Raw genomic sequence first — 27893 nt, 5'->3', positions numbered from 1 at the left:
GTTCTTTTAATAAACAAATCCCCTGCTAACTCCTTGTAATGACCCTTTACATATTTGAAGATATTAATAATGTCTCCTCTTAGACCCCTCTTTTCTATTGTATACATATTTAACCTAGTAAGCCTTTCCTCGTATTCCAGTGTCTCTAACCCTTTAATCAATTTAGTAGCTCGAACTCTTTCAAGATCCCCGATATCTTTTTTAGAATATGGTGCCCAAAACTGAACACAATATTCAAGATGTGGACGTACCAATGATTTGTAAAGTGTCAGGATTACACCCTCGTCCCTTGTCTCAATGCCCCGTTTTATGCACGCAAGCACTTTACTTGCCTTTTTTGCTGCATTTTGACATTGTGTACTGTTATTAAGCCTATTATCTATGAGCACGCCCAAATCTTTTTCCACCACAGTTACCCCTATATTTTCCCCATTAAGAGTATAGGATGCATGTGTGTTTTTTGTCCCAAAATGCATAACTTTGCATTTTTCTATATTGAACCTCATTCCCCATTTAAATGCCCAGGTTTCAAGTTTAAATAAGTAATTCTGTAGAGACTCCACATCGCTTTCTGACTTAATAACCCTGCACAGTTTAGTATCATCTGCAAAGATTGACACTGTGCTTTCCAGGCCTATTCCAGGATCATTAATAAATATATTTTATAGTAGCGGGCCAAGTACGGACCCTTGTATTCCACTGACTACTGGTGCCCAGCTGGAGAACATTCCGTTGACCACTACTCGTACTCTGTTATCCAGTCAATTACCTATCCATGTACAAATAGTATATCCTAGGCCAAGTTCCCTTAATTTGATGATCAGTCTCCTGTGAGGCACTGTATCAAAAGCTTTTGCAAAATCTAAATACACCACATCCACTGATTTTCCCTGGTCAAGATTCTCGCTCACTTCCTCATAGAAGCTAATTAAGTTAGTTTGACATGATCTGCCCCTTACAAATCCATGCTGACTTTTGCTAATAATCTTATTAACCTGCAGATAATCCTCTATGCTATCCCTCAAAATACCTTCCAATATTTTACCCACTATAGGGGTTAAACTAACAGGTCTATAGTTACCAGGATTATTTTTAGTTCCCTTTTTAAATAAAGGCACTCTTTCAGCTATGCGCCAATCCTTTGGTACCATGCCTGATGTAATTGAACTATGGAAAATAAAGTACTGTATAGTGGTTTTGCTAGCTGCAACCTAAGCTCAATAATAACCCTCGTATGAAAACCATCTGGGCCTGGTGATTTATTAATCTTTATGTTGCTTAGTCTCTCCAGGACTACTTCCTCACTTAAAAAAGCATCAAGCCAAGTGTCATTACCTTCACTATCGTTATGCACTACTCTCACTGTCTGATCCTCCCTGGTGAATACCGAAGAAAAAAAATTGTTCAGTATTTCAGCTTTTATTTTATCATCGTTTATCAAAGCTCCCAATTCATCTTTTAATGTGCCTATGTTCTCCTTCTTTAACTTTTTACTGTTTATGTATTTATAAAACTTTTTAGGATTGGTTTTACTCTCTATAGCGATTTGCTTTTCATTTACAATTTAAGCTGCCCTTATTACTTTTTTGCATTTTTTATTGCATTCCTTATAATGCTGGAATGACTCCTCCCCTTCATTAGATTTAAATGTTTTGAAAGCACGCCTCTTTTTAGCCATTGCTTCTTTGACTTCCTTATCAAGCCACATAGGCTTATGTTTAGTACTCCTTCGTTTACTGCTCATGGGAATGAATTTGTGAATATTTCTATCAAGCAACCCTTTTAAAGCTACCCACATTTCCGATGTGTCTTCACCATGAAACAAAACTTCCCAGTTAATGTCTTTTAGTGCCTGTCTCAGCATATTGAAGTTAGCTTCATGGTTCCTCCTTAACGTGGGGTTCATTACTGTCAATAGCTTGGAATAGAGAGGGTCTTCGATTGATTTCCCATTCCCTGGAGGAAAATTGTTAAACACTCATGCCCAGTGGTGGATTTAGACCTCATGGGGCCCTAAGCAATATACAGATTTGGGGCCCCCCCTCTCTCAAACAATCCACAGCACTATCTTTTCTTTTCTGATTTACAGTATGCCTCTTACATTATTTATTCCCCCCTCTCTATTACAGTATATACTTTCCCAGCTTCACTGAGTGCACCATATCCACTCACTGACTGAATTTTATATCAGCATTTTATAATACCCATTATTACCCTCTTCAGTCAGTGTGACTGTATTGATTATATATCAGTGTCCAACTGATTGTAGCAGGCAGGCCCCCATCGTCAATACACAGTAGTACTTAAAATAGAGTATAATGGCATATTGATATATCGTCATGCCCTTTATACAGCCATATCAGCAGGCCCTCCTGGGACCCACAGGGCCTCCTGAGACCCACAGGACCCTAAGCAGCCACCTTGTGGTAATCCTTCTCTGTTCATGCTACTTCACTAACTGCGCGAAAAATACCCACATTTGTCTATACCTTTATTTGTGTACTACCAAATTCAGAGTTATACCTCTAGTATCCTTTCTAAGTTGACTGATAAAGACATCTCAAATGAGCTAGATATTATGGTAAGACATGCTGCCGTTAGGGGGTGCACTACTTCACTGCTATACCTACATATCAAAAGACAAATTAATTTGGAAGGTTTACAGACGGGAACGGCGAAATGGGCCATTGACCTGCCCACTGTTCCTCTTACAACAATCCTTTCTGCATTCACACATCTAAATAAGACCTAAGTTTCTGCTTCTTACATTGAAATGCAATACAAGTTACTGCACCGGGCGTAATATACCCCGAAGCGGCGTTTGTTAATGGGTAACTCCGCAGACTCAAGATGCTTTAAGTGTGCAACGCCAGATGCAGATTTGTATCACTGCATGTGGAGCTGCCCTGAAGTTCACAAATTTTGGATGACAATAGGTCAATATATTAAATATATTACTCCTGAGTGGGCATTATGAGACACATCTCCAGCTCGGAATAGACCTCCACTGGGTCAAAGATTGTTACTAGCCAAACTGGCGGCAGCCGTAAGGTAAACTATATTGTCACAATGGATATCATCTGATTCACTGACACTATCTTTATTCTTGCCTAGGGTATCATAACTCTTTTTAATGGACTGGCTTGAGATGTCCTTTAATAAAGAGAAGCAGGCTGAGAATGTTTTTAATATATGGTTGCCCCATGTAAAATCTCTGCCTCCATCCCTTAAACATTCACTACGTGCAGCTGTGTCTTTGACTTTGTGGTACAACCTTGAAATACTCGCAACTTCCTGTCCTCCTTTCTAGCCACATTCAGCCATGTTTATTGCATGTCTCGCGTGCACCTATATGAACATGTTTATACCTTGTTGTAATGTGTGTTCTCATATGATTCCTAAGACATGATATAAATTCCATAGTTACTGATGTGTTCTTCTCTTGACTCATAATATGTTATTGGGATACCATGTCTTACCTGCCAATTGTTTGTGATATTATTTATACACTAGGTGATTCATCGCGCCCTACGGGTGCTCTTTACACCATTGTAAGTGGCTACGCCCCCGTAATCCCTACAGAAACGTTGTACATGATGTGAGTGGTGGAGGTATTGATATGGGTGGATGGCAATAGGAGAGGGGGAAGTTAAAATGTGTGTGTGAGGGAGTAAGGGTTGGTGGAGAGGTAGGTTTAGAAGGGGTGCATGGTGTGTTAAAAGCATGTGCAAGGTCAAGTTGTTGGGGGGGGGGGGAGGTGGTTAAGGTATATGTGGTTTATGTTTAGGGTCAGAGTTTGTATGTGCTAGGTCTTGTTTTGTATATTTTGCATCGTGGAGGGGGGTGAAGGGACAGTGGGCCTAATTCTGAGTTGATCGCAGCAGCTAATTTGTTAGCAGTTGGGCAAAACCATGTGCACTGCAGGTGGGGACAGATATAACATGTGCAGAGAGAGTTAGATTTGGGTGGGGTGTATTCAAACTGAAATCTAAATTGCAGTGTAAAAATAATGCAGCCAGTATTTACCCTGCACAGAAACAAAATAACCCACCCAAATCTAACTCTCTCTGCAAATTTTATATCTGCCCCCCCCGACAGTGCACATGGTTTTGCCCAATTGCTAACAAACTTGCTGCTGCGATCAACTCAGAATTACCCCCAGTGTTTGGTGGAGGTTTTTTTTTGGAAGGGGTACATGGATTGTGCTGGGTGTTGAGAAGATGGTGTGGTTGGTGGCAGAACAGAGTGAGGCTGGAAGATTTGTATTTTTCTGCATTGTGGAGGCAGGTGAAGGGATAGTGTTTGGTGGAGGGATTTTTTTGGAAGGGGTACATAGATTGTGCTGGGTGTTGAGAAGATGGTGTGGTTGGTGGCTGAGCAGAGTGAGGCTGGACCATGGATGTGGTCCGGTCAGTGTATGAGATGTGCTAGGGGTGATGGTTGGGGGAGGATATAGGAGGTGTAGTAGTTGGTGGAGTTGTAGGTGTGGGGTTTAGGGTGAGGGTGGAGGAAGGTGGTATGGGTTAGTTTGTTCTGCCTAGGGTATTGTGGTGTGTGGTGTGTGCATGGGAGGGTGGGGGTGGAGTTTGTGAGGGGTGTGTGTAAGGTTGTGTTGAGGTGCAGGGGGTGATGTATTTGTGGAAGGTGGGTGTTAGGTATTGGGCTTGTGTGGTTGTTGGATGTGTTTGTGAGGTGTTGTGGGTAAATGCAGTTGGTGGGGTTTGTGGTGGGTTGTGGGTCTGCGAGGGTTGTGTTAATAGCTGTGAGGGTGAATGTTTGGTAAGGTGTTGGTGAGTGTGGTTTTATGTAGTATGGGAAACAGGTGTTGTGCGAACAGGGGCGTGTGGGGGGTGCGTGTATGTTGTGTTTGGTGGAGGTGTTGGTGAATTGTTTCTGTGTGTGGAGAGGGGAAGAGGATGTGGTGTTAGGGTGTTTGGTGGGGGAAGTGGTGTGTCGTTGTAGGAAATGTTGGAGTTGCACTTGCCATGTTGGTGCTTGTAGGGTAGACGAGTAGTGGTGTGGGCTAACTATTGTTTTGATGGGTTGACATAAACCGTGTTTAGAGTCAGAGTTTGTATGTGCTAGCTGGTGTATTTTTTCCATGCTGTATTGTGGAGGGGGGTGAAGGGACAGTGCTTGGTGGAGGCTTATGTTGGAAGGGTACATGGATTGTGCTGGGTGTTGAGAAGATGGTGTGGTTGGTGGCTGACCAGAGTGAGGCTGGACGGTGGATGAGTTGGGCTAGGGGTGAGGGTTGGGGGAGGGGTTAGGAGGTGCAGTAGTTGGTGTTGTAGGTGTGGGGTTTAGGGTGAGGGTGGTGGAAGGTGGCATGGGTGAGGTTTTTCTGCATAGGGTGCTTTGCGTAGGCTATTGTGGTGTGTGGATAGGAGGTTGGGGGGGAGTTGCAAGTGCCATGTTGGTGCTTGTAGATTAGACGGGTAGTGTTGTGGGCTAACTGTTGTTTTGATGGTTTGACAGAAGCGTGGGCTGTAGAGAGAGGGAGGTGGGTGTGTGATAGGGGCAGGGTGGTGTTGGGCTGGATTGTGGAGGGTGTGGAAGGGAATGTGGGTGGTGGAGTGTTATTTTGGAGGGGTACGTGGTTTGGTGTGTTTGTGTTTAAAAAAAAAGGTGGCACTGATGTATGGTGCTTGCGTAATTGCGTGGGGGTGGGTGGCTGCCAGTATATGTATTGGTCTAGGGGTGAGGGATGGGGGTGGTGACAGGAGGTGCAGTGTATGATGGAGTTGTGGTTGTTGGTGGCAGGGGGATGGGGTTGGAGGTGTGCAGTGGTGGAGTAGGTCCACATGGGATGGGTGGGTGGACGGTGGTGGGTTTTGGGGGGTTGTGGTGTGTGCATGGAAGGTGGGGCAGATGGGTAAGTTTGTATTGTTTTTTTTTTGGGGGGGGTTGGATGGGTGGTGTATTTGTGGTGGGTGGTTGGCAGTCATGTGGTTTTTGTGGTTGTGGGATGGGCTTAGGGTGTGCGGGGGGTGTAGGAGAGGTGGTTGGGTGGGTTTGAGTGTCTTTGTAAGATGTAGTGTTGGGTGTGTGTGTTTTTTGTGTGTTCTTGTGGTGTGAGGGTGATGGGGGCAGGAGTGAACATTGGTGGGTGGTGTGGCAAAGATGGGGAAGGTGTTTTGTCTGTGGATTGGGGTGTGTGAGGTGTGTGCGTGTTGTTAGGAGTGTGGAGGCTGAGTGTGTGTGTGTGTGTGTGTGTGTAAGGTAGTAGGCGATGATATAGGTGGGTCTATGGGGCTGCACTTGTTCCCCCCTAGAGTTGAGTGCGCTGTGAGTGGGCATTTGGGGAAAAGGGAGGCATGCACATTCATGCACATAGGAGGATGGGTGATAGGGGTGGCTGGCCATCTATTATTGTGTGGGTGCGCTGTTTTTGCTTGGCTGGCGGTGTGGGTGCATGGTGCTGGCAGGGGAGAGACTTGCCCCCCCTCGAGATGAGTGGGCTGTGAGTGGAGATTTGAGCAAAAGGAAGGCATGCACATTCATGCACATAGGGGGATGGGTGATAGGGGTGGCTGGCCATCTATTATTGTGTGGATGCGCTGTTGTGGCTTGGCTGGGGGTGTGGGGGTGTGGTGCTGGCAGGGGAGAGACTTGCTGTATGCGGGGCTGGGGGCAGGAGCGGCAAGACACCTGTCGGCGTGACAGAGACAGGTGCAGGCGATGCTGCGGCGCATGTGCATTGTGTCTTCGTCCGGTGTGTGGACGGCGTCTCCCGGGACAGTGTGTCCCTGGTGGGGGGGGGGGGGTGTTGAGGTTGTGCGGAGGGCGGGAGCGGTGGTGTGGGCTGCGGCTGTCTGGTCATCCGTGGTACAGTGTGTCCCTGCCGCGGTTGGAATGCGAGAGGTGGTGCTGGGATTGTGCGGAGAGCTGGAGCGGTGGTGTGGGCTGCGGCTGTCTGGTGGTCCATGGTGCGGACGGCGGGTGCTGGTACAGTGTGTCCCTGCTGTGGCTGGATTGCGAGAGGTGGTGCTGGGGTTGTGCGGAGAGCAGGAGCGTTGGTGTGGGCTGCAGCTGTCTGGTGGTGCGGACGGCAGGTGCCGGTACAGCGTGTCCCTGCCGCGGCTGGATGTGGGAGGTGGTGCTGGGTTTGTGTGGAGGGTGGGTTGGGTGCTGTGGAGTCAGGGTGTCCAGTGTGTGCTCCTCCGTTATGCGGACGTGGGCTCTAGGTCTGCGTGAGCCGTCAGTGGCTGCATGTGGGAACTGATGCAGGGGTTTTGTGGTGGGTGGGTTTGGGGGTGTGGGGTGCGGGTGTCAGTGGGTCAAAGGTTGCTGTGTTTGCGGGGAAACCAAGGGAGGGGTCCATGGTTACCGGGCAGTGTGGTGCGTCCGTCCACTGGTGGCTTCTCTCTGGGGATGGTGGCCGGATTCTGTGGCTGCTCCCCCCGTTGCAGGTAGTGCTAAGTGGTGTGCTGGCACTGGGACAGGGCAGGAGCTGTTAACTCCACCCAGGCCTGTGACTCCACCCAGCGTTAGTGGGCCAGGCACAGAGTCACATTTGGACTAATATATAGAAGATGTGCAGCTCTCTAATAAAATATTGTTTAAAAAAAATATAAATGAAGATATAAACAATAATAAAGCAATACATGGAGGGACAGCGATTCCACAATATTCATAGTGATAGTAATATCCAAAACAGCTGATCATAATCTAGATCTTATCATGTAATTCCACTACAAATAAACCATATGTAAGCTGAACTAGCCACTGTCAGTGAAATCATTGATAGAAGTCCTTCAACACTAACAGTTCAAACAAAGGGACTGTTTTCCGTCTCATAGCCACCAGGGCACTGTTGATCCATTTTAGCACTGGAGTGCCAGCATAAACATAAAGAGGCTTGTGTGTGTATACATATATATATATATATATATATATAAGAATCCAATTCAGCCGGCACTCACATATGTAGGTTAAATGCTCCAGTGTCCAGTTCAATAAAATGTCATATTCCTCCAATAAGAACGGCACTCAGAGACTCTCATAATGGATAAATTGTATTGATATCACGTCAGATCAAACGAACGTTTTCGGGGACACAGCCCCTTCCTCAGGACCACAGACAATGACAGTAAAGCAAACACAAACACACACAGGGTAACGGTATTTAGGTGTGTGTTTGTGTTTGCTTTACTTTCCTGAGGAAGGGACTGTGTCCCCGAAAACGTTCGTTTGATCTGACGTGATATCAATACAATTTATCCACTATGAGAGTCTCTGAGTGCCGTTCTTATTGGAGGAATATATATATATATATATATCTATCTCAGGGCCATTTCTAGCCAGTTTGGCTCCCAATGCGAGATTTAAAAATGCCCCCCCCCCCCCCCCCCATAGTTATAAGAAACAGTGAGGGGACAATGCCTTGCTAAAATGGCCGTGGTCTCTCACGAAAATGGGCATGGTCTTACCTGAAAAGACTACTTTGCACGCCAGTTTTTGACCCTGCACCAACAGACATCGGCAACCACAGGGAAAAAAATAAGAATTTACTTACCGATAATTCTATTTCTCGTAGTCCGTAGTGGATGCTGGGAACTCCGTAAGGACCATGGGGAATAGCGGCTCCGCAGGAGACTGGGCACATCTAAAGAAAGCTTTAGGATCACCTGGTGTGCACTGGCTCCTCCCCCTATGACCCTCCTCCAAGCCTCAGTTAGGATACTGTGCCCGGACGAGCGTACACAATAAGGAAGGATTTTGAATCCCGGGTAAGACTCATACCAGCCACACCAATCACACTGTACAACTTGTGATCTGAACCCAGTTAACAGCATGATAATAGAGGAGCCTCTAGAAAAGATGGCTCACTACAACAATAACCCGAATTTTTTTGGTAACAATAATTATGTACCAGTATTGCAGACAATCCGCACTTGGGATGGGCGCCCAGCATCCACTACGGACTACGAGAAATAGAATTATCGGTAAGTAAATTCTTATTTTCTCTGACGTCCTAGTGGATGCTGGGAACTCCGTAAGGACCATGGGGATTATACCAAAGCTCCCAAACGGGCGGGAGAGTGCGGATGACTCTGCAGCACCGAATGAGAGAACTCCAGGTCCTCCTCAGCCAGGGTATCAAATTTGTAGAATTTTACAAACGTATTTGCTCCTGACCAAGTAACTGCTCGGCAAAGTTGTAAAGCCGAGACCCCTCGGGCAGCTGCCCAAGATGATCCCACCTTCCTTGTGGAGTGGGCATTTACAGATTTTTGGCTGTGGCAGGCCTGCCACAGAATGTGCAAGCTGAATTGTACTACAACTCCAACGAGCAATCGTCTGCTTAGAAGCAGGAGCACCCAGCTTGTTGGGTGCATACAGGATAAACAGCGAGTCAGATTTTCTGACTCCAGCCGTCCTGGAAACATATATTTTCAGGGCCCTGACCACGTCAAGCAACTTGGAATCCTCCAAGTCCTTAGTAGCCGCAGGTACCACAATAGGTTGGTTCATGTGAAATGCAGAAACCACCTTAGGTAGAAATTGAGGACAAGTCCTCAATTCTGCCCTGTCAGAATGAAATATTAAGTAAGGGCTTTTATATGATAAAGCCGCCAATTCTGACACACGCCTGGCTGAAGCCAGGGCTAACTCGTCACTTCCATGTGAGATATTTTAAGTCCACAGTGGTGAGTGGTTCAAACCAATGTGACTTTAGGAAACTCAACACAACATTGAGATCCCAAGGTGCCACTGGAGGCACAAAAGGAGGCTGTATATGCAGTACTCCTTTTACAAATGTCTGAACTTCAGGCACTGAAGCCAGTTCTTTTTGGAAGAAAATCGACAGGGCCGAAATTTGAACCTTAATGGACCCCAATTTTTGGCCCATAGACAGTCCTGTTTGCAGGAAATGGAGGAAACGACCCAGTTGAAATTCCTCTGTAGGGGCCTTCTTGGCCTCACCCCACGCAACAAATTTTCGCCAAATGCGGTGATAATGTTTTGTGGTTACGTCCTTCCTGGCCTTGACCAGGGTAGGGATGACTTCATCCGGAATGCCTTTTTCCTTCAGGATCCGGCGTTCAACCGCCATGCCGTCCAACGCAGCCGCGGTAAGTCTTGGAACAGACAAGGCCCCTGCTGGAGCAGGTCCTTTCTTAGAGATAGAGGCCACGGTTCGTCCGTGAGCATCTCTTGAAGTTCCAGATACCAAGTCCTTCTTGGCCAATCCGGAACCACGAGTATAGTTCTTACTCCTCTCCTTCTTATTATTCTCAGTACTTTTGGTATGAGAGGTAGAGGAGGGAACACATACACTGACTGGTACACCCACGGCGTTACCAGAGCGTCCACCGCTATTGCCTGAGGGTCCCTTGACCTGGCGCAATATCTGTCTAGTTTTTTGTTTAGACGGGACGCCATTATGTCCACCTTTGGTTTTTCCCAACGGTTTACAATCAGGTGGAAGACTTCTGAGTGAAGTCTCCACTCTCCCGGGTGAAGGTCGTGTCTGCTGAGGAAGTCTGCTTCCCAGTTGTCCACTCCCGGAATGAACACTGCTGACAGTGCTATCACATGATTTTCCGCCCAGCGAAAATCCTTGCAGCCTCTGCCATTGCCCTCCTGCTTCTCGTGCCGCCCTGTCTGTTTACGTGGGCGACTGACGTGATGTTGTCCGATTGGATCAATACCGCCTGACCCTGAAGCAGGGGTTTCGCTTGACTTAGGGCATTGTAAATGGCCCTTAGTTCCAGAATGTTTATATGAAGAGATGTCTCCAGGCTTGACCATAAGCCCTGGAAATTCCTTCCCTGTGTGACTGCTCCCCAGCCTCGCAGGCTGGCATCCGTGGCCACCAGGACCCAGTCCCGAATGCCGAATCTGCGGCCCTCTAGAAGATGAGCACTCTGCAACCACCACAGGAGGGATACCCTTGTCCCTGGTGACAGGGTTATCCGCTGAAGCATCTGAAGATGCGACCCGGACCATTTGTCCAGTAGGTTCCACTGTGCGTGGAATCTGCCGAATGGGATTGCTTCGTAGGAAGCCACCATTTTTACCCAGAACCCTTGTGCATTGATGCACTGGGACTTGGTTCGGTTTTAGGAGGTTCCTGACTAGCTCGGATAACTCCCTGGCTTTCTCCTCCGGGAGAAGCACCTTCTTTCTGGACTATGTCCAGAATCATCCCTAGGAACAGAAGACAAGTCGTCGGAACCAGCTGCGATTTTGGAATATTGAAAATCCAATCGTGCTGCCACAACACTACCTGATATAGTGCTACACCGATCTCCAACTGTTCCCTGGATCTTACCCTTATCAGGGAATCGTTCAAGTAAAGGATAACTAAAATTCCCTTCCTTCGAAGGAATATCATCATTTCGGTCATTACTTCAGTAAAGACCCGGGGTGCCGTGGACCATCCCTACGGCAGCGTCCGAACTGATACAGTTCTGTACCATAACCTGAAATACCCTTGGTGAGAAGGGTAAATTTTGACATGAAGGTAAGCATCCTTGATGTCCCGAGACATCATGTAGTCCCCTTCTTCCAGGTTTGCAAGCACTGCTCTGAGTGACTCAATTTTGAATTTGAACCTCTGTATGCAAGTGTTCAAAGATTTTAGATTTTAGAGTTTAAAATCGGTCTCACCGAGCCGTCTGGCTTCGGTACCACAATAGTGTGGAATAATACCCCGTTCCCTGTTGCAGGAGGGGTACCTTGATTATCACCTGCTGGGAATACAGCTTGTGAATGGCTTCCAAAACTGCCTCCCTGTCAGCGGGAGACGTCGGTAAAACAGACTTTTGGAAACGGCGAGGGGAATACGTCTCGAATTCCAATTTGTACCCCTGAAATATTATCTGAAGGATCCAGGGGACTACTTGCGAGTGAGCCCACTGCGCACTGAAATTCATTGAGAACGGGACCCCACCGTGCCTGAACTTGTAAAGCCCTAGCGTCATACTGAGGGCTTGGCATAGGCGGAAAAGGGTTTCTGTTCCTTGGAACTGGCTGATCTCTGCAGCCATTTTCCTCTCCCTCTGTCACGAGCAGAAAAGAGGAACCCTTTTGCCCGCTTGCCAACCAGGACTGCGCCTGATAATACGGCGTCTTATTTTGAGAGGCGACCTGGGGTACAGCCCCTCTTTTAAGGCAATACTTCCAAATGCCGTTTGGAATCCGCATCACCTGACCACTTTACTGGAATAATTGGACAACGCACTTATACTTGATGCCAGTCGGCAAATATTCCGCTGTGCATCATGCATATATAGAAATGCATCTTTTAATTGCTCTATAGGCAATAATATACTGTCCTTATCTAGGATATCATATTTCCAGTCAGGGAATCCGACCACGCCAACCCAGCACTGCACATCCAGGCTGAGGCGATTGCTGGTCGCAGTATAACACCAGTATGTGAGTAAATACATTTTAGGATACGCTCCTGCTTTCTATCAGAAGGATCCTTAAGGGCGGCCATCTCAGGAGAGGGTAGAGCCCTTGTTTTTACAAGCGTGTGAGCGCTTTATCCACCCTAGGGGGTGTTTCCCAACGCACCCTAACCTCTGGCGGGAAAAGGTATACTGCCCATAACTTTTTTGAAATTATCAATTGTTATCGGGGGGAAACCCACGCATCATCACACACCTCATTTTATTTCTCAGATTCAGGAAAACTACAGGAAGTTTTTCCTCACCAAACATAATACCCCATTTTTTTGGTGGTATTCATATTATCAGAAAAGTGTAAACTTTTTCCATTGCCTCAATCATGCAATGTGTGGCCTTATTGGAAATCACGGTTGTCTCTTCACCGTCGACACAGGAGTCAGTACCCTTGTCGGCGTCTGTATCTGAGGTAACGGGCGCTTTAGGGCCCCTGTATGAGACGTTTGGACATGCACAAGCTGAGTAGCCGGCTGTCTCATGTCAACCACTGTCTTTTATACAAAGCTGACACTGTCACGCAATTTCAACAGTACATCCACTCAGGTGTCGACCCCCTAGGGGGTGACAACACTATTTCAGACACTCTACTCCGTCTCCTCATCATTTTTCTCCTCATACATGTCGACACCAACGTACCGACAGACAGCACACACACAGGGAATGCTCTGATAGAGGACAGGACCCCACTAGCCCTTTGGGGAGACAGAGGGAGAGTTTGCCAGCACACACCAGAGCGCTATATATATACAGGGATAACCTTATATAAGTGTTTTTCCCTTTATAGCTGCTGTATTGTTATATACTGCGCCTAATTTGTGCCCCCCTCTCTTTTTTTAACCCCTTTCTGTAGTGTAGTGACTGCAGGGGAGAGCCAGGGAGCTTCCCTCCAACTGAGCTGTGAGGGAAAATGGCGCCAGTGTGCTGAGGAGATAGGCTCCGCCCCTTTCTCGGCGTCCTTATCATCCTTTTTCTGTATGTTTTGGCAGGGGTTAAATGCATCCATATAGCCCAGGAGTTATATGTGATGCATTTATTTTAGCCATATAAGGTTTTTATATCGATTTATTGCGTCTCAGGGCGCTGCCCCCCCCAGCGCCCTGCACCCTCAGTGACCGGAGTGTGAAGTGTGCTGAGAGCAATGGCGCACAGCTGCGGTGCTGTGCGCTACCTTATCTGAAGACAGGATCGTCTTCTGCCGCCGATTTTTCCGGACCTCTTCGCTTTTCTGGCTCTGTAAGGGGGACGGCGGCGCGGCTCCGGTGACCCATCCAGGCTGAACCTGTGATCGTCCCTCTGGAGCTAATGTCCAGTAGCCTAAGAAGCCCAATCCACTCTGCACGCAGGTGAGTTCGCTTCTTCTCCCCTTAGTCCCTCGATGCAGTGAGCCTGTTGCCAGCAGGTCTCACTGAAAATAATAAACCTAAACTAAAACTTTCACAGAGAGCTCAGGAGAGCCCCTAGTGTGCACCCTTCTCGTCGGGCACAGAAATCTAACTGAGGCTTGGAGGAGGGTCATAGGGGGAGGAGCCAGTGCACACCAGGTGATCCTAAAGCTTTCTTTAGATGTGCCCAGTCTCCTGCGGAGCCGCTATTCCCCATGGTCCTTACGGAGTTCCCAGCATCCACTAGGACGTCAGAGAAAAATAAATTCCACCATATTAAGCCCCACACAGTAATGCCCATTGCACCATATTATGCCACACACCGCAATGCCCGTGAAACATTATGCCCTACAGTAAAGCTTCTAATTAATTTTAAATGACCTGCTTGTTGTAAATGTCATGCTCATTGCCATGCTCGTTGGCAGGGCTTTCATGCTCTGGGATCCATGCTCGTTGCCAGGGATTTCATGTTCTGGGACGGGTGTCATGATCATTGCCAGGGGTGTGTAATGCTCGTTACCAGGGGTAATGTTCGTTGTCAGGGCTCAGGGGTGTGCAGTGCTACTGTAGTTGCCAGCGGTGTGTAATGTTAGCTGCCATGGGTGTATAGTGCTCATTGCCAGGGGTAATGCTTGTTGTCAGGGCTCAGGAGTGTGTAATGCCAGGGGTGTGTAATGCTAGTTGCCAGGAGTGTATAATGCTAGTTGCCAGGCGGTGTAATGCCAGGAGTGGGTACTAGTTGCCAGGGGTGTGTGCTACTTGCCAGGGGTGTGTAGACTACACACCCCTGGCAACTAGCACACACTCCTGGCACTATAAAGTGTAGTGCCAGGAGTGTGTGCTAGTTGCCAGGGCTGTATATTGCTTGTTGTCATGGGTGACCAGCGGTCGGTATCCCACCATTAGTATACCGACAGCGGAATCTCGATCGCTAGAAATCCCGACAGTCGCATGCGATCACCCCCCCCTTCCCCCTTCACGCCGGCAATCTGGTGGACGGGATCCTGACTGCTGGGATCACCATCGCCGGTCACCCGATCACAACCCATATATATATATATATATATATATAGCAGTAGAATAAAGAGGCGGCACTCGGAGACTGTGTAATCAAAGTGTATTAAACAAAAGTGGCATCAACGTTTCGGGGACCAGTTCCCCTTCTTCAGGATAAAGTGACAGTGCATAAAACAGTGCTTAAATACCATTCCCCTTACTCACCCCCTTTCACGTGCATGCAATCTTCCCAGCGTTTCCAGCTGGCCGCTCGTCGGAGCCTCCGCCCGGCGATTCGCGTCAGCGTAACCAGGAAGTGACGTCGCGGGAACCCTCCGATGCGACCATGGAAACACTGTAAACAAAAACTACAGATTGTCAGTACGTACAGTGCTTACAAAACATACCTCAGTGTACGCTGACCGCTTGGCCAGTAAAGTGCTTATGTGCATATAATAATCACAATGTTAAAATCTGCATCAATCAATGTATACTCTCAATAAAATTGTGCATGTACATTAAAAACGTGTCTTTTTAAAAACAAAAACAAAAAAAAAAACTTATGAATAAACAAACTGCAGCATTGGCAACTCAGTAACCCTATTAGATCAATTGTGTTGGCTATCTAAGACACACTGTACCACTCAGACAAGATTAAACTGGAAAAACCGTTACAACACCAACTACCACTACTGGGGTCCCTGACATGATGTACTGCTGGGTTGGGCTACACAAACCAGGTTTAAAGAAAATCTAAACCACTACATTAAAACATTACTTATTCCCTCGCTTGGGTATCTAACGTCTTGTGAGATGCAGTGTACAATTTAAAAAAAAATTATAAAAAATTATAAAAAATTAATAAGGCCTAGATTGTCATTTAGCCCACCTGGTTTTAACGTGTTTAATCTGTGTATCCACACTGACTCGAGTTGTAAGAGTTTTTTGCCCCTGTTACCCCCTCGGGCTGACTCTGGGACATGGTCAATAATCCGATGTTTTAAGGTGGCCATACTAAGTCGATGTTCCACGAAATGCTTGGCCACCGGCTGGTCACCACTTCTTGTGGCTAGGGCGTTTCTGATGGCTTGCCTGTGCTGTGCCATTCTCACCTTAAATTGGCATTCGGTTTTGCCAATATAGTAGCGCCCACAGGGGCACATAATGGCATATATCACAAATTTTGAACTACAGGTTAACGGCCATTTGATTTTAAAGCTCTTGCCCGAGAATGGGTGCGAAATGGTGTCACCTGGTGACATATAGGTACATGTCGTGCACCCTGTGCACTTAAAACACCCATTCTTTCTTGTCATAAAGTGAGTGGGCTTTACTTTGAGTTTGGCCATATCGGTTTTAACCAATATGTCCTTGATACTCCTTCCCTTTGTGTAGCTAGGCATGACACGTACATCTCGGAAAATTCCCAAATCAGGGTCACTTGACACTATGGGCCATAAAGCCCGTAGTTTTTGTTGCACTTGCCTACTGTTGGTTCTATGTTCACATACCCAGGGAATGATCTTAGACATATCTTTAGCATTAGCTGGTATAAATAAATCATCCCTCTTAGCTGCAACCGCTTTAGTGCGTGCAGCAGACAGTAATTTCCGTGGGTACCCTCTGTCCAGGAACTTGTGTTCCATTTCATCAAGTTGTACATCCCTGATTTGCTCTTGACTATTAGTCCTGCACACACGAAGGAACTGCGAATATGGCAGACCTTTGATGGTGGCGGGTGGGTGGAAACTGTCGTACCGTAATATTGTGTTACGATCAGTAGGTTTCCTGTAAAGACATGTGACTACCCTACCGTCTTGTAATTTAATCAGTATATCCAAATAACAGATTTCTTGTGTACTGCTGACCAAAGTGAGTTTAGCAGGGCTCTCTGATTGATTATGCAAATTAACTAAGTTAATCAAATCCAGTACATCACCCCGCCACATTATCAGCACGTCGTCTATATAACGATAATACAAAAATAGACGTTCAGCTACCCTTGGATCAGCTAGAAATAGCTCACATTCCACCTCCCACATAAAGGCGTTTGCGAACGAGGGTGCCACGGAAGATCCCATGGCACACCCCGTTCGCTGTCGGTAAAATTTACCATCAAAAATAAAAAAGTTGTGTGACAGGGTAAACTGTAACAAATTCATGAAGAAATCAATATCAGGGCCTGTGTACAAAATGTTACCAGTAATCAATCTCCTAACTGCCTGTATACCTGCCTGGTGTGGAATGCAGGTATAGAGGCTAGTCACGTCAATAGTGACCAAGGAGACATCTGCTGGCACCTGCTCAATGGTGGCCAATTTCTTGAGCAGAGTGCTGGAATCTTTCAAGTGAGTACTGGTGCCCTGTATACAGGGTTGCAAATAGGCATCGAGGTAGATGGCCACTGGTTCACACAGAGATTCCCGGGCAGAAATTATAGGTCTGCCCGGGGGTCTCCGTGCGTCCTTGTGGATCTTTGGTACAGTATAAAAGAGGGGAGACACAGGGAAATCAGACAACAATTTGACATACACCTCAGAAGAAATGATGCCCTCTGCCCGTGCTTGGTCAAGTAGCAGCTTAAGTTCTTCTCTATAGTCCTGTGATGGATCTTTACTTAAAATACTATAGGTGTCTAGATCATTGAGCAGTCTCAAGCATTCGGCCATGTAATCTTTGGTATCTTGAACGACGATGGATCCGCCTTTATCAGCACCACGTATTATTAAATCTTTTCTATTACTTAATGACTTTAGTGCTAATCTTTCATCCTGTTGAAGATTATGGTACGACGGGGACCTAACTTCATCACTGGAAGCTTCTAGCATCCTATGGAACGTTTTGATAGAGGTATTGTGAGACACTGGGTCAAACCTTGATTTAGGGCCCAGTTTCTGTAACCTCTGTGGCAGTGGGGTCTTCCCAGGGGCTGCAGGCTGTTTACTAAAGTGCTCCTTCAATTTTAAAGTGCGGTGCAATTTATAGGTGTTAACCTTCCATCTAAAATCATGTTCAAAGTTAGTGGGCACAAACGTGAGACCCTTGTTAAGCACCCTCTCTTCAGCCTGTGTCAGTGGTGTAGATGAGAGGTTGAAAATTAATGTTTCTTTCCTTTCGGGGGTTTTGTCTTGTTTTTGCCTTTTATTTTGTCCACCTCTTCTGGTGCTTCTGCGTTTCCTACCCGTGCCGCGATCCCAGCACGGGTTCTTGCCCCTAAAGGGGTACCTCGTTGTGAACCAGCTGTTGAGGACCCACGGACATCGTCAGAGTCACTGGCTGAGGTCGTGTTGCCTCCCGTTCCCCTCCGGGGGCCTATACTTGAAAGGTGGTTGAGATCTGTTATTAGTGTTTGAAGAGTTGCCCAACCACGGGTACACCCTGTGTTGTGTGTAGTCCATTTGAACTTTATTGAATTTTTAATTTTTACATTTTAACAGATTAATTCTGTACTGTTCCACCTGGGTTTCCAATTTCTCCAGTAGGACCTTAGACTGCTCAGATGTCAACAATGCACTATGTTTAGCTTCAAGATTATTAATGAGCCCTTTTGTTTTCTCTACTTCTCTGGTGGAAATCCTCTATTACCAGGAGAAGTAGATCCATAGAGCACTTGTTAAGTACCTGGATCCATCTTTTACAGAATTCCATGTTGTAGCGTCCAATAGTGGGTACATTGTGGACCCTGAAGCCCCTCGGAAGCTGTTTGGCCCTGAAATAATCCGATAGTGTTCGACTGTGGTAGATGTAATCTATCTCACGTTTCTTAAGGCGTAACAGTTCTTTGACAGCCTCTGAACTGGTTGTGACAACTCCTTCTGCGAAGGCCGGTTCCTTGTGCAAAATGGCTTCTGCTTCCAAGTCTGAGAAGCTTAATGTCTCAAGAGTGTCACAGTGCAAGAGAAATGAGGAAACATCGTTGGAATCGGGTACTGCAGATGCCATGGTGCAAAAAGATAAAGTGCTGGTGCTTAATTCAGTGCATCAATTCTAATAAAAGCTTGCCTTGCTGACAGGCTCACCGTGCTGTGCTCGTGAACTGTGCGTGAGGATGAATCCTGGAGAAATGAAGAAATACTTGGTCCAGCAGGACTCAGTGTGGTGCCTTGGGCTAGGGGCCTTAATGCAAAAAACAATGCATGCGGCTCCTAAATATTTCTGTACAATGGCCCCGGCACTCACGTAATCCACCGTAGGATATGTCTCGCTCCTGTGCCCTCCCCCTCCGGGGGTCTCCCTCCGGTACAGACAGCAGTAGAAAAAAGAGGCGGCACTCGGAGACTGTGTAATCAAAGTGTATTAAACAAAAGTGGCATCAACGTTTCGGGGACCAGTTCCCCTTCTTCAGGATAAAGTGACAGTGCATAAAACAGTGCTTAAATACCATTCCCCTTACTCACCCCCCTTCACGTGCATGCAATCTTCCCAGCGTTTCCAGCTGGCCGCTCGTCGGAGCCTCCGCCCGGCGCTTCGCGTCAGCGTAACGAGGAAGTGACGTCGCGGGAACCCTCCGATGCGACCATGGAAACACTGTAAACAAATACTACAGATTGTCAGTACGTACAGTGCTTACAAAACATACCTCAGTGTACGCTGACCGCTTGGCCAGTAAAGTGCTTATGTGCATATAATTATCACAATGTTAAAATCTGCATCAATCAATGTATACTCTCAATAAAATTGTGCATGTACATTAAAAACGTGTCTTTTTAAAAAAACAAACAAAATAAAAACTTATCAATAAACAAACTGCAGCATTGGCAACTCAGTAACCATATTAGATCAATTGTGTTGGCTATCTAAGACACACTGTGCCACTCAGACAAGATTAAACTGGAAAAACCTCTTACAACACCAACTACCACTACTGGGGTGCCTGACATGATGTACTGCTGGGTTGGGCTACACAAACCAGGTTTAAAGAAAATCTAAACCACTACATTAAAACGTTACTTATTCCCTCGCTTGGGTATCTAACGTCTTGTGAGATGCAGTGTACAATTTTAAAAAAAATTATAAAAAATTATAAAAAATTAATAAGGCCTAGATTGTCATTTAGCCCACCTGGTTTTAAAGTGTTTAATCTGTGTATCCACACTGACTCGAGTTGTAAGAGTTTTTTGCCCCTGTTACCCCCTCGGGCTGACTCTGGGACATGGTCAATAATCCGATGTTTTAAGGTGGCCATACTATGTCGATGTTCTACGAAATGCTTGGCCACCGGCTGGTCACCACTTCCTGTGGCTAGGGCGTTTCTGATGGCTTGCCTGTGCTGTGCCATTCTCACCTTAAATTGGCTCAGGAGTGTGTAATGCCAGGGGTGTGTAATGCTAGTTGCCAGCAGTGACGTGCAGTGAGGTCAGTGACTGGTGAGGCACTGACTGATGGCGGCGGCACCCCCCCCCCCCCACACATACACCCAGCAACCTCCCTCATGCACCCATACTTGCACCCAACCCTACCCCAGTCACAGTGGTGTAGCTAGAAATTTTTCTCCCCCAAGCCAAAACATTCTCTGGCGCGCCCCCCCCCCCCCCCCCCCCCATGATTGGCACTAGTAAAGTGATGAAACTGTGCGCGCCATCGGCACGCACCACAGAAGGGGGCGTGGCCTTGCCGAACTGGGCATGGCTTTGCATGAAAGGCATGGCATTGGAGGAAAATACTACCTTTTACCCCAGTTTTGCAACCTGCAGGAAAAAAAATAATCATCCTGATTCATGCCCCTTACATTATTTGTAATTTTTCCTCCTTATAGTAATGCCCAGTATACATTATGCCACACACTGCAATAGCCCTTAGACATTATGCCACACACCGTAATACCCTTGACACAATATGCCACACACAATAATGCCCCAAACACATTATGCCACACACCATAATGCCTGTGACACATTATGACACGCATCGCAATGCCCGTTATACATTATGCTACACACTGCAATCAATGACCCTGATACATTATACCACAATGCCTGTGATATAGTATACCACACACCATAATGCCTGTGACACATTATGACACGCATCGCAATGCCCGTTATACATTATGCTACACACTGCAATGACCCTGATATATAGTATACCACACACCGTAATGCCTGTGACACATACTGCAATGCCCGTTATACATTATGCCACACACTGTAATTCCCCCGAGACATTATACCACATACCACAATGCCCGTGATATAGTATACCACACACCATAATGCCTGTGATATAGTATACCGCACACCGTAATGCCTGTGACACATTATGACACACACCGCAATGCCCGTTATACATTATGCTACACACTGCAATGACCCTGATACATTATACCACATACCACAATGTCTGTGATATAGTATACCACACCGTAATGCCTGTGACACATACCGCAATGCCCGTTATACTCTATGCTACACACCGCAATGCCCGTTATACATTATGCCACACACTGCAATGCCCGAGACATTATACCACATACCACAATGCCCGTGATATAGTATACCACACACCATAATGCCTGTTATACATTATGCCCCACACTGCAATGTCCGTGATACATTATGCCACACACTGCAATGACCCTGACACATTATACCACATACCACAATGCCTGTGATATAGTATACCATACACCGTAATGCCTGTGACACATTATGACACACACCGCAATGTCTGTGATACATTATGCCACACACCGCAATGCCCATTACACATTAAGTCCTACCGTAAGGCTTCTAAATACTTTTAAATTACCTGCTCGTTGCCAGGGGTGTCATGCTCTTGGTTCCATGCACGGTGCCAGGGGTTTTCATGCTCAGGGTGTCATGCTCCTTGTCAGGGGTTTCATGCGCTGGGTGTTATGCTTGTTGCCAGAGGTATCGTGCTGAGTGTCAAGTGTGTTGCCAGGGGGTAATAGTCGTTACCAGGGGTTTCATGCACTGGGTGTCATGCTCGTTGCTAGGGGGTAATGCTTGTTGCCAGGGATTTCATGAGCTGGGTGTTGTGCTTGTATCCAGAGGGATAATGCTTGTTGCTAGGCCTGTGCTCCCAGTGCCACATATGCCCCTAGTGCCAGATATTCCTCCACAGTGCCAGATACACATATGCTCCCAGTGCCCCATATGCATCCCCAGTGCCAGGTACACCTATATCCCCAGTGCCAAATATGCCCCCACTCCCAGTGCCAAGTACACATATACCCCCCAGTGCCAAATATGCCCCCCCCCCCCCCCCCCCAGTGCCAGGTACACCCCATCCTCCCCAGCTGCTGTGCTGTTCTGGGAAGGACACGGAGGGCACAGCACGCACCTCTCCTGTGTGTCCCTCCTGGGTCTCCGGCGGCAGCAGCGTGTCTGTTAAATTAAGTGCCGGTACGTGAGCCAATCAGAGCTCACGAACCGGGACTTCATTTAACAGACACGCCGCTGCCACCGGAGTCTCAGGAGGGACACACAGGAGAGGTGCGTGCTGTGCCCTCCGTGTCCTTCCCAAAATAGCAGCAATCATTGGGGACAGCGGCGCCCCCGCAGCCCTGTGCCTCCAAGCGATTGCAGTGGCTGCGGGGCCCTAGTTACTCCACTGCCCAGTCACCTTTCCCCTCTCAGTTTATGTTGCAGCAGTGGGTCTGTCTGGGTCCTGTTCTGACATAGCAGGAGCCGAATCTGCATGTCTGCATGAGCGCTGGTAGGGGGCTGCCAGACGATGAGGAGCCAGCTACATGAGGAGCAAGCAGAGGCAAACGCAGAATTTGTTGAGGGGGGTTTCCACATACAAAAACACACATATATATTATATACACACACAAACACATACTGTATATATTTAAAAATAAATGACTAGCACTCCGTACAGCAATATAATGATGCCCAGGTGCTTGCCACATCGCAAAGATAATGATGTACATAACCAGGCTGGAGGCATTCACATTTCACAGGACGTGTTAATGTTTAAAAAAATGCTACTTGCACCACTCTTTTACTCCAAAGTTTAAGTTCCTTTTTTATAAATGAACAAGTTCCGTGCCACCAGTCTGTATAACACAGTATAGCTAAACTTACATTTGTTGTGCTTCAGGCAGAAGCAGGACAAGACCGTGCTGAGGATGAGAACGGGGCAAGGCACGCTGCAGGATTAGGCTCCGCCCACTCGTGATGCCGCGATTCGCGGGTATATGAGGGGGCGGGGCCAAAATACCGGGAGGGGCGTGGCTGCGATTTCGGGCCCACAGACAGCTTTTTAAAAGAAAATTGTCCGGTCAGTGGGGTTTCTGGTACCGCAAGCCTGCAGAGTAGAGATTACGCAGCGGGCCACTGGTGTTTCATGCAGGCGTGCTGACAGACAAATCCGCCCCTGGCTGACACTATCTCTCTAACTCCCAGTACAGCACTGACAGTGACAGCCGGACACAGTCACTGTCAGTGCTGAATCTGTTGCCCAATCACATCTGCTTTCAGTGCAGGGGCGTGCTTTCATATGGGCTGAAAGCACGTCCCTGCACTGAGGCACTTGTATAGGTGCCGCCTACAGTGATTTTCTTAATAGGCTTTTACAGCCATCAGCTCGGCCACGCCCCCTAACCGCCCCCTGCTTCCGGCAACTTTTAATTGGCAACGGGAGGCACCGCTCTCGGTGCCTCCGAAATCAACTTAAACAGGTATTTCCTCTGAAAAAGATTAACATAATATAAAGAAGATACTTATAACACAGGATATGTGTCATAAGCATCTTCTTTGTATTATTGGAATCACTAATGACAGGGGAGGCACTGCCTCCCCTGACTGCACGTCCCTGGTTGCCAGGAGTGTATAATGCTAGTTGCCAGGCGGTGTAATGCCAGGAGTGGGTACTAGTTGCCAGAGGTGTGTGCTACTTGCCAGGGGTGTGTAGACTACACACCCCTGGCAACTAGCACACACTCCTGGCACTACAAAGTGTAGTGCCAGGAGTGTGTGCTAGTTGCCAGGGCTGTATATTGCTTGTTGTCATGGGTGACCAGCGGTCGGTATCCCACCATTAGTATACCGACAGCGGAATCCCGATCGCTAGAAATCCCGACAGTCGCATGCGATCACCCCCCCCTCTTCACGCCGGCAATCTGGTGGACGGGATCCTGACTGCTGGGATCACCATCGCCGGTCACCCGATCACAACCCATATATATATATATATATATATATATATATATATATATAGCAGTAGAAAAAAGAGGCGGCACTCGGAGACTGTGTAATCAAAGTGTATTAAACAAAAGTGGCATCAACGTTTCGGGGACCAGTTCCCCTTCTTCAGGATAAAGTGACAGTGCATAAAACAGTGCTTAAATACCATTCCCCTTACTCACCCCCCTTCACATGCATGCAATCTTCCCAGCGTTTCCAGCTGGCCGCTCGTCGGAGCCTCCGCCCGGCGCTTCGCGTCAGCGTAACCAGGAAGTGACGTCGCGGGAACCCTCCGATGCGACCATGGAAACACTGTAAACAAAAACTACAGATTGTCAGTACGTACAGTGCTTACAAAACATACCTCAGTGTACGCTGACCGCTTGGCCAGTAAAGTGCTTATGTGCATATAATTATCACAATGTTAAAATCTGCATCAATCAATGTATACTCTCAATAAAATTGTGCATGTACATTAAAAATGTGTCTTTTTAAAAACAAAAAACAAAAAAAAAACTTATCAATAAACAAACTGCAGCATTGGCAACTCAGTAACCCTATTAGATCAATTGTGTTGGCTATCTAAGACACACTGTGCCACTCAGACAAGATTAAACTGGAAAAACCTCTTACAACACCAACTACCACTACTGGGGTGCCTGACATGATGTACTGCTGGGTTGGGCTACACAAACCAGGTTTAAAGAAAATCTAAACCACTACATTAAAACGTTACTTATTCCCTCGCTTGGGTATCTAACGTCTTGTGAGATGCAGTGTACAATTTTAAAAAAAAATTATAAAAAATTATAAAAAATTAATAAGGCCTAGATTGTCATTTAGCCCACCTGGTTTTAACGTGTTTAATCTGTGTATCCACACTGACTCGAGTTGTAAGAGTTTTTTGCCCCTGTTACCCCCTCGGGCTGACTCTGGGACATGGTCAATAATCCGATGTTTTAAGGTGGCCATACTATGTCGATGTTCCACGAAATGCTTGGCCACCGGCTGGTCACCACTTCCTGTGGCTAGGGCGTTTCTGATGGCTTGCCTGTGCTGTGCCATTCTCACCTTAAATTGGCATTCGGTTTTGCCAATATAGTAGCGCCCACAGGGGCACATAATGGCATATATCACAAATTTTGAACTACAGGTTAACGGCCATTTGATTTTAAAGCTCTTGCCCGAGAATGGGTACTCACCCCCCTTCACGTGCATGCAATCTTCCCAGCGTTTCCAGCTGGCCGCTCGTCGGAGCCTCCGCCCGTCGCTTCCGCTCGCGTCAGCGTAACCAGGAAGTGACGTCGCGGGAACCCTCCGATGCAACCATGGAAACACTGTAAACAAAAACTACAGAAACGTTAATTTTCAACCTCTCATCTACACCACTGACACAGGCTGAAGAGAGGGTGCTTAACAAGGGTCTCACGTTTGTGCCCACTAACTTTAGAGATGATTTTAGATGGAAGGTTAACACCTATAAATTGCACCGCACTTTAAAATTGAAAGAGCACTTTAGTAAACAGCCTGCAGCCCCTGGGAAGACCCCACTGCCACAGAGGTTACAGAAACTGGGCCCTAAATCAAGGTTTGACCCAGTGTCTCACAATGCCTCTATCAAAACGTTCCATAGGATGCTAGAAGCTTCCAGTGATGAAGTTAGGTCCCCGTCGTACCATAATCTTCAACAGGATGAAAGATTAGCAGTAAAGTCATTAAGTAATAGAAAAGATTTAATAATACGTGGTGCTGATAAAGGCGGATCCATCGTCGTTCAAGATACCAAAGATTACATGGCCGAATGCTTGAGACTGCTCAATGATCTAGACACCTATAGTATTTTAAGTAAAGATCCATCACAGGACTATAGAGAAGAACTTAAGCTGCTACTTGACCAAGCACGGGCAGAGGGCATCATTTCTTCTGAGGTGTATGTCAAATTGTTGTCTGATTTCCCTGTGTCTCCCCTCTTTTAAACTATACCAAAGATCCACAAGGACGCACGGAGACCCCCGGGCAGACCTATCATTTCTGCCCGGGAATCTCTGTGTGAACCAGTCGCCATCTACCTCGATGCCTATTTGCAACCCTGTATACATGGCACCAGTACTCACCTGAAAGATTCCAGCACTCTGCTCAAGAAATTGGCCACCATTGAGCAGGTGCCAGCAGATGTCTCCTTGGTCACTATTGACGTGACTAGCCTCTATACCTGCATTCCACACAAGGCAGGTATACAGGCAGTTAGGAGATTGATTACTGGTAACATTTTGTACACAGGCCCTGATATTGATTTCTTCATGAATTTGTTACAGTTTACCCTGTCACACAACTTTTTTATTTTTGATGGTAAATTTTACCGACAGCGAACGGGGTGTGCCATGGGATCTTCCGTGGCACCCTCGTTCGCAAACGCCTTTATGTGGGAGGTGGAATGTGAGCTATTTCTAGCTGATCCAAGGGTAGCTGAACGTCTATTTTTGTATTATCGTTATATAGACGACGTGCTGATAATGTGGCGGGGTGATGTACTGGATTTGATTAACTTAGTTAATTTGCATAATCAATCAGAGAGCCCTGCTAAATTCACTTTGGTCAGCAGTACACAAGAAATCTGTTATTTGGATATACTGATTAAATTACAAGACGGTAGGGTAGTCACATGTCTTTACAGGAAACCTACTGATCGTAACACAATATTACGGTACGACAGTTTCCACCCACCCGCCACCATCAAAGGTCTGCCATATTCGCAGTTCCTTCGTGTGTGCAGGACTAATAGTCAAGAGCAAATCAGGGATGTACAACTTGATGAAATGGAACACAAGTTCCTGGACAGAGGGTACCCACGGAAATTACTGTCTGCTGCACGCACTAAAGCGGTTGCAGCTAAGAGGGATGATTTATTTATACCAGCTAATGCTAAAGATATGTCTAAGATCATTCCCTGGGTATGTGAACATAGAACCAACAGTAGGCAAGTGCAACAAAAACTACGGGCTTTATGGCCCATAGTGTCAAGTGACCCTGATTTGGGAATTTTCCGAGATGTACGTGTCATGCCTAGCTACACAAAGGGAAGGAGTATCAAGGACATATTGGTTAAAACCGATATGGCCAAACTCAAAGTAAAGCCCACTCACTTTATGACAAGAAAGAATGGGTGTTTTAAGTGCACAGGGTGCACGACATGTACCTATATGTCACCAGGTGACACCATTTCGCACCCATTCTCGGGCAAGAGCTTTAAAATCAAATGGCCGTTAACCTGTAGTTCAAAATTTGTGATATATGCCATTATGTGCCCCTGTGGGCGCTACTATATTGGCAAAACCGAATGCCAATTTAAGGTGAGAATGGCACAGCACAGGCAAGCCATCAGAAACGCCCTAGCCACAGGAAGTGGTGACCAGCCGGTGGCCAAGCATTTCGTGGAACATCGACATAGTATGGCCACCTTAAAACATCGGATTATTGACCATGTCCCAGAGTCAGCCAGAGGGGGTAACAGGGGCAAAAAACTCTTACAACTCGAGTCAGTGTGGATACACAGATTAAACACGTTAAAACCAGGTGGGCTAAATGACAATCTAGGCCTTATTAATTTTTTATAATTTTTTATAATTTTTTTTAAAATTGTACACTGCATCTCACAAGACGTTAGATACCCAAGCGAGGGAATAAGTAACGTTTTAATGTAGTGGTTTAGATTTTCTTTAAACCTGGTTTGTGTAGCCCAACCCAGCAGTACATCATGTCAGGCACCCCAGTAGTGGTAGTTGGTGTTGTAAGAGGTTTTTCCAGTTTAATCTTGTCTGAGTGGCACAGTGTGTCTTAGATAGCCAACACAATTGATCTAATAGGGTTACTGAGTTGCCAATGCTGCAGTTTGTTTATTCATAAGTTGTTTTTTTTTTCTTTTTTTAAAAGACACATTTTTA

The 27893-nt window shown here is 46.6% G+C and overlaps 1 long non-coding RNA gene across 1 annotated transcript in view; it reads right to left on the bottom strand.

Annotated features, from left to right (window-relative positions):
• LOC134911722 (uncharacterized) overlaps positions 1-19321 on the bottom strand; it is a 38080-nt gene extending 18759 nt beyond the window's left edge. Inside the window, exons 1-2 of the long non-coding RNA XR_010176796.1 lie at positions 19198-19321; positions 15026-15155 (exon numbers count right to left, since the gene is read on the bottom strand). This is a non-coding gene — a long non-coding RNA (uncharacterized LOC134911722). The remainder of the gene's footprint in view (positions 1-15025; positions 15156-19197) is intronic.
• Positions 19322-27893: the final 8572 nt, after the last annotated feature.

Source organism: Pseudophryne corroboree, chromosome 4 (assembly GCF_028390025.1).
Source record: "Pseudophryne corroboree isolate aPseCor3 chromosome 4, aPseCor3.hap2, whole genome shotgun sequence".
NCBI lineage: Eukaryota > Metazoa > Chordata > Amphibia > Anura > Myobatrachidae > Pseudophryne > Pseudophryne corroboree.
Note: the sequence above shows the minus strand (reverse complement) of the source record. Positions and strands in the feature narration are given on the sequence as shown.